The sequence below is a fragment of the Lonchura striata genome, chromosome 1 (assembly GCF_050655825.1).
Source record: "Lonchura striata isolate lonStrDom1 chromosome 1, ASM5065582v1, whole genome shotgun sequence".
Classification (NCBI taxonomy): domain Eukaryota; kingdom Metazoa; phylum Chordata; class Aves; order Passeriformes; family Estrildidae; genus Lonchura; species Lonchura striata.
In genome coordinates this window covers 84,615,881-84,624,224 of record NC_140703.1, presented here as the reverse complement: position 1 = coordinate 84,624,224, position 8,344 = coordinate 84,615,881, and positions in this window count along the sequence as shown.

Genomic DNA, 8,344 nt, shown 5'->3' with positions numbered 1-8,344 from the left:
TAAGCTGAGGCCACATTATTTTATTACTAATCCCTACTCCATCTGTTGACACACTCAAATTGAGGAATGTATCAGAAGTGAAGAAACAAACATTCTTCCCTCTTGTTCTCTTCTAAAAACCTGATAGTGCCAACTTAACCCATCAGGAGATCAGGGGCTTCTAATTCTGTGAGCCACCCCCCAGAGTCTGTGGGGATGGGTTTACTGGTGGAGCAAATCACCAGTCAGCATCAGAAAAGGTGGTAGAATTATGCCATAAACAACTTGTACAAGTGTCTTTGGGGGGGCATATGATTGCCAAGTCCCATACTAATGGTGCTGATTTAGAATTGATGTAAATTATGCTTTTTCAGGGCTGAATCTATCAAGGCTAAGCTGTCTAAATGACTACTTCTACAAAGTCTTTTACTTCTTGCTGTGTATTTTTCATAGTATTTTTTTTTTCAGAAATTGAGGAAGTAGGAATCTCTGGCGATGGTGAACAATTTCTGCGTCTGCTCCTGGGCTGTGCCACCACTGTGATGGCTCTGGCTGTAACTGAGGTGACTTCTCCAGTTTTCAGCAGAATGCTCCCTGTTTTGTGGAATGCAATGATACTAAGACAGCACTTTATGCACATCATAGGTCTCTAGGTGTTCCTTCACAGAATCATGCTCTGGGATGTATTCTCTTTCTGTTAGGGCCACTGCATTTGCCAGTTTTAGTATCAGTTGTGCCCACTAAGTACAACCCAAATAGTTTTCACAATGTCTTATCCACCAGAAACACCCTCAGTGGAGCAGTTTATCCTATCTTGTTTTACTCACAGGGAGCCAGAGAAAGCACAGGGCCATGCCATTGCAGCAGTTTATCCTATCTTGTTTTACTCACAGGGAGCCAGAGAAAGCACAGGGCCATGCCATTGCTCTGTTTTATGCTTTGAGCAGTAGAATTCATATCATGGTTAAAAAAACCCAGCAGTCTGGGATCTGTTCTGAAGGCACTGTGCAATAGGCAATGGAGGCTGCATTTCAGCACATCCATTAGATCATCATAAGCCAGAACTTCCAGACAGAATCCAAACAAAAGCAACCTAGCCACTCCTTCCTGTCCCCAGATTGGCTTTTGCATTGTGCTGGCACAAATGTTTATGTGGGTACTTGGTAGGTCAAAATGAGGAGCTGCCCTAACTGATTTGCTCTAGGAAGCTTGCTTTTCAGCCAGATTGGCACTCTGGTCCAGTTCAATAAGTAGTTATAAAAATGGACATGCTGACTTAAATTATTCATCAAACAGTAGATTTAACACCCCCCCCCCAAAAAAAAAAAAAAGTCTAGTGTCAGTAGATTAAAATTCAGCAAGCAGAAATTCATATACCCCAGCTTGCCATATCTAGAACCTGTATATGGAAAATATTGAAGACCATGAAAATATAAAGCTTGTTGTGCGCTCATCTGTAACTGCAGTCAGTGCTGTGATCAGGGACCTGCTCCTAGCAGGGAAGATGGGAACGAATGGCAGTGACAGCTCAGAATGAGCTAGTTACTGCCTGACATGCTAATTATCTCCCACAGACAGTTTGCTTTGAGAAAAAAAATTAGTCAGTAACCAGGAACCAAGGGAGCTGACAGCCCTGTCTGTTAGTTTTTATTGTGATGTAACCTCATCCAGTAACTGAGTCCCACCCACCCACTGCCCCATTCCCCTATTGTGGGATGGGAAGAGAATCAGGAGGATAAAAGTCAGAAAACTCATGGGTAAAGATATAAATAAAGATATTTTAATAAGGAATGTAAAAGCTGCATGCACAAGCAAAGCAAAATGACTTTATTCACTGCTTCCCATGGGCAGGCAGGTGTTCAGTGATCTTCAGGAAAGTTGTGCTCCACCACATGTAAACATGACTTGGAAGATAAATGCCACAGCTCTGAACACCTGCCCCCTTCCTCCTATTCCCCCCTCTTTATAGCTGAACATGGTTATGGGATATCCTTCTAGTCTCCTGGGGTCCAACTCCTTGTGCACCCTCCTCACTGTTGGGATGGCATGAGTGACAGAAACAGCCTTGGCTCTGTGTGAGAACTGCTTAGCAGTAACTAAACCATCCCTTGGTTGTCAGTGCTGTTTTTAGTCCAAACTGAATGCAAAGCCCAATAACAGCTACTGTGAGGAATATTAACTCACACAGCCAAAACCAGCACACTCTGTAAGGCTCCCAAGTGACTCTGTGGAGCTAGAGCCTTGTCTAGGGAGTAACCACACATGCTGCACCACTCTGTCTAGTGGGCCATTCAGAATATTAATCTTGTCACGGAGCCTTTTAGTATTCCCAAGGGACATTTGTGCCCATAACTGCTGCCAGCACCCTTGGGTTGTGGCTAAAGAGAGGCATGCTCTTCAGGGATGTGTGCAGGTAGAGTCCTGTGAGCACTGGGACTGTGGGTTCAGCACTCATCTCCTTGATACTCAGAAATCAAAATTTTGGACTCATCTATTCTGAAGTCAGCCACAGTTGGGTCCTGCTAAATCTTTGGGTAAGAGTTATTTTTTACCTTTGTTTCCTGGGATAACCTTTTAATAAAGACAATAGCTGTTCAGGTGAGATTAGACATTTGATTGAGTGGAAATATCAACCATGCTCTTCCACAGTTACTTCATATCCCTCTCTCTTCCCTGTTGATTAAAGGTCAGCTCCTTTCTTTGTTCTCTTCCCAAAGAAGTTAGTTCTCACCTCCTGCTGCAGCCGATCTCCTTAGTAACACAAAACAATGCTGCCCAGTGGTTTCACAGACCTTTCCAGCACACTTCTCCTTCCCCTGCTGCCTCCCCAGTGCTGCCTGTGGCAGCTCACAGAAAAGACCAGGCATTTCTCTTTTATGATATACCCTGGGTATGTCACCACAGAACCCAGATGGCTAAACAGATGAGAAAAGTGAAGCAGTGACTGCCCAGAAAATTTTGGTATAGTGCTGCCTGAAGACAGGAGCCAAATTAAGGATTAAACAAGAAAGTGCATATAAAAGCCTGCAGCCTCTTAAAAGTATAATCTTTAAAACTGCCATTTTGATGAAAATTTCCCTTTAATGAAAATTTCTCTTTTTATAGTGCACCTCTCCTATTGTGGCTTAAATTTAGTGACACTTCCTAAAGCTAATCTTAGCGAACAATTTACAGTGAGAGATTTCACTTAATCTCACTTTAAAAAGTGCTGTGCTGTGTGGAGCAGTTGGGCCAAGGTCCAAAGAGCACTTAGCAGCTTCCAGAGGCATGTGAGTGAAACTCACATAACCTGAGTGATCCCAAATATTCCACTTACCTCACTAGGGTATACTAGAAACCTCCCTGAGATATCAAAGCATTGCCTGTGCAATTGAAACATTGCATTTGCACTCTACCCAGAGGAATTCTGGGTTTTTTTTGGTTTTTTGCATGCGCTAAATAAGTACACAATGGCATTCTCGGGTAGGTATCTGGTTCTGAGACTAAGTTTTCATTTTTTTTGGGATTATTCATCACTCAAAGAACAATCTCATGTTACGTCTTGAGAAGAGGATGTATGCTTCTCACACCAGAGTATACTGTGAGGACCCTAGTTCCAGGATTTGGGAGGCCAGGCCTCTTAACTGTAACCACAATCTCAACCAGTAGGAATATTTCTCATATTTAGAGAAAGAAACATCTTATAGCTCCCACTAGAGTCTGGTTATTTTGCAAAAAAATATCTTGTGTCTGGAAGGAGAATAGCTGAGGTACAAGGAAGAGCCCAAATAACAGAAAAGACACTCAACTAAGAATATAAACAGCTTACCTAGTTTTTACTTAAAGTCCATATCTCAGCTGTCACCACCCATTTCACAAATCAATTAAGTCTATTTTCTCTGCAACCCAATCCCTGCCTGGGAATCCCTGCCTTTTCCTGTGTGTTGGAAAAAACTCCAACCAACAAATCCTTATAGAATAGATGAAACTAGGAGAAGTTTTAATAACTGGGAGTGACACTTTATAATTGGAACACTTTAGAAATACTGATGAAGGGTTTCAGTAGGCATAGCACCTGCAGAAGAATGATCATATCTCATGCTGGTAAAATCTCCATGGATTTTCTCAGGAGACCAATGCAGCTGGCATCCTACTCCAGTCATTTTATGCAAGATGGTTTCAGTAGGGAAATGAAAAATAGCTTCTTTAATTGAAACAATAGGGGTGGAGATGATTTTTTTCTAATTAGGTGAGCTCTTATTTAGTAAAGATTTAATATTGATATATCCTATATACTTTAAATACAGAAATATATAATATAGTACATTATCTAATAACTTTTCTTGGTTTTGTCTTGCACATCATTTATACATTAATACATTTTAAATTTATAATATACGAAGAATAGAAGGAATTATTGTTATAGTTCTAGAGTGTTTCATACAGCATATGCAAGGGCTCACAATGGAATGGGTGAGTGTTGTGCAAACCAAGACCATGGAAGGCAGCACACTGTGGCATATGACATGTTCAACATTGATACTCAAAAAAATTACAAGGTCCTACTCACTTCTTCAGTTCTGAGTTGCACAGCACAGAAACTTGATTCCTTGCAATAGGAAACACAGGAATTTATCAGAGTAAGAGCTGTGTATTGTTATTTTTTTCAACTCGGCTTTGTACACTGCTTTGGTCTTTATTGCAAAATCAGAAAAATAACTAGTTGTTGGAAGAGCAAGAATGATTTGACCTGCATTCAGGGAAAATCTTAGTGATAGGAGGTGAATGCAATAAACATATATTGGAAAATGTTGTATAGTAGTAGGGATCCACTTCCTCATGGAAATTATGCTGCAGAAATCAAGAAAAATAGTGTTTAAATACCCTTTGTACTTTACTTTTAAAGTACTAGTCAGTAACGTGTCCTTCACTAACCATTGGAGCCATTCTTACATACTGAAAGGAAATTAATTTGTAGCATTGTGAAAGGTTAAAATGAAAACCAAAGAGACTTGCATGGCACAACCCAGTTTCAATGAATTTCACAGAAAGAGGCATGCATTATGGCAGGAAAACATATAGGAATTAGTAGGATTTAAAGGGAGCAAGAGGAGTAAAGAGACAAGTAAGTCTCTGCAAAGAAGTGTACATCATATAGAGTCAGAGGACCATATTGAATTCAAGGGCAATTAAATTCCATATGGTCTTATAGAAAATTTAATAGACTGAAGACAGAGAAGGTGAGTGTCTTCTTTCCATGAATATTTGGAAGATGAATGTCCTAGGGATAAATCCTTTCTTACCTACTTTCTTTCCGCATACAATTTTCTCTGCCTTCAGTCAGTCACACAGGTATTAATTGACAGCAAAGAGGAAATGTTACGGCCTTTCCTCTCTTCAGCACCTATTTCTACAATTTGGTGTGTTACATACATTCCAGGTAATACAATATAAGCATGGACAACACCTTTCCCTTTCCAAGTCAGCACTGGGGCTGGTCATGGTGCTTTTCAGAACTGTACCAGGTTTCTGCAGGCAGAGTTTAAGACTTCACTCTGGAAGACTTTATTATAAAGCAGGACTGCCTGTTCTGCCAGTGGCAGTATCTCAGGAAACCTTTCCAGGAATGACATTATCTGCAACACGGAAAGTAAAACCTGCTGAGGCTCAAGGCACAGAGTCAGTTAATAGCATGCAATATTCAAGAAGTGATAATGAGAAACTGTATGTTAGGGACTGATTATTTCCTAGTACTGCTAATTAGGGATCTTAGTAAACAAATGTCATCAAGCCTCCTGCTAAACACATTTCCTTAAAAAATATTTTTTAAATAAAAGAGAAAAGACAAGGTTGTGTAGATGATTTTTTCCAAATATGAAGCTGCAAAAGATGAGGCTGTACAAGTTTGTTTTCTAATTAATTATAATTATTTAATTATAACATGTTTTTAATGAATATAAATATTTGAATATCCTATGATTTTATAGAATTATAGTTTTATGTACTGAAAGTTGGTGGGTAACACATCACTGTGCAACAGTGCAGTGTACTGTGAAATCTAAAACCTATAAGTGGTCAAGTCTTTGCTTCAAATTTATATAAATAATTCCATCTTTATGAAAAACAACTATCACAGTCAAAAGCCAGTGCTTTCTATATATAAAATTTTTGGGTTTACATTGTCTATTTATTAATTTTAACAGTCTAAAGCAAATGTCTTCCATAAAGTATTATTTTTATATTATGGTGTCTATTAATATTTATTAATTTTTAGACATAATTTAATTTTTTTGCATAGACTAATATTTTCTGTGCATATAAAATTCAATGCAGTAAAACAGAGTATAAGTAAATTATGTATTCATATATAAGAAGCAGTCTCTGTCTTTTCTGAATAAAACTCAAAAGGCATATTCTCTGCATAGCTGATATTAATCTTGTGATTTCCCATAAGATTTTAGTACAAGTGTGTCTTAGCTCAGTTAATAATTCACGTTCCCTTGGGTTTCTAGGATGAGTTGCTTCATAATTGAAAAAATGCAGATGAGCTTAACAACAAACAGCAAGTAGAGGTGCTGTCATTTTCATAATTCTTTAGGAAAGACACTATCACATTAAACAAAGAACAAGGGCTTCAGTTTTATCCAAGTAGCTAATCTCCATAATCCATCCATTCAGTTTATCCCCATCTCTATAAATTAAAACAGACAATAACTGGGCACAAGCCTTTGAGCACTACAGGCTAGATGAAAAAAATGTATCCATTTAACGACCTTATTCACTAATCTTGTCTCTCAAGTTTTTAATTTAATGTCCTGCAGAAAGTAAGAGAAATGGAATACATTTTCAAGTTGAAATGTTTAGAGGTTAGTTCAGTTTAGTGGCTTTCTTGTTAAAAGGTAGATGTTGTTACTCCTAAAGTATTCAGTGAAGGACAGAGTTACCCACCTTTAAATAGCCTGTAATTCCAGTCTAATACAATACTGTTTATTGATGCTGACATCAACAAGATACTTAAACTAATTTCAGAGAGGTAGTTGGATGAATTGATACACCATATTAATGGTAATAAAAGTAATAGTAATAAAGATTCTAAGTAAAAGGCATACACAGAGAAAGAATGAAAACTGCAAGCCACCAGCCGGTTCCTTGCTTTATGATGTAACCCAAAGGTTTTCACTGCCATTACTTTGCCTTTCCCTAGTTCCTTTTCTGAAGAGCTGTTGGGCCACAGAGCAACACAGGCAGATATTTCATATCAGATTGTAGAGCTGCTAAGTAAATACGTAATTACCAGCATTCTTCTGATTTCATAGAGGAAGTGATGTAAATCCTATGGAAGGTAGTACTTATAGCCCCACATAATTTTAAGCCAGGATTCTGGCTTATTTCCATAGTTGAGACTCTTATCAATTTTGCAGTCCTATTCTCTCTAAATACAAAAGGAGAAATATGTCTCTCAGAGAAAAAAAATATAGTGCAGGAAAGTCAGTAAGCAATCTGAGGCCATGCCTATACTAAAAAGTTTTAATTAGCAGCATTATTAATGACATCTATTTTCTGAGTATATCTATTTACATTCTTTGAAAGTATCTGTCTTCAAAACATTTTCTTCCACCTGTGTAGTACACAAGTCACATAAGCTTAGAAGATACAGTTTACTGTGTGGTAGAGAGTCATCCTTTGTTCCTCATTGGGCTCCATGTCTTGAAAAATGGTGCCATGTCAACATTAATTTCGGGGAACTGTGAGATTTTGTTTTCTATTTCTTACCACATCATGATCTCCTCTTTTTTGTATTTTTTTTAGAAAGTTCTGCTGCTTTACACCAAATCATTTTCTCAGTGTCAGTCTGTCACTTCCTTGCTGTGTTCATGGCTGAGTCAGTGTCAAGGATACTCCCGGATTTTTCAGATGTACCTGACATTGTCAAGTTATGAAACTTTAACCATTACCTTAGAGGTTGTCTGTCATGTTACATCCTACTGATCAATCAAGATACCAAATTTTTAGATTATTTAAGTTCTGTAACTACCTGGCAATCATGCTACAGACTTAGTACTAAGATGGAAAAATAAATATTTTGTAAAAGACACAACCACAGTGGATGCATAAAAATGAACGTTCCTGTCAGGGAATAGGCAAGCAGTTTAGAATTGGTTAATCCTTGAAAACTGGAGTAAAGTCAAAAGGCAAATGGTATCACTCCTGCAAAAATTCTGCTTCTGGACAGAAAACAATGCAAAATCAGTGGTGTCATTTAAAGATGGAAAATTCTAAACCTGATACACAGGGCTTTCACCTGGTGGAGTAAAAAGATAGAGACTATTCCTACTTCATGCTGCTGATATTGTTTTTGCTCTATGTAAGTGTTTGCTGCATGGGA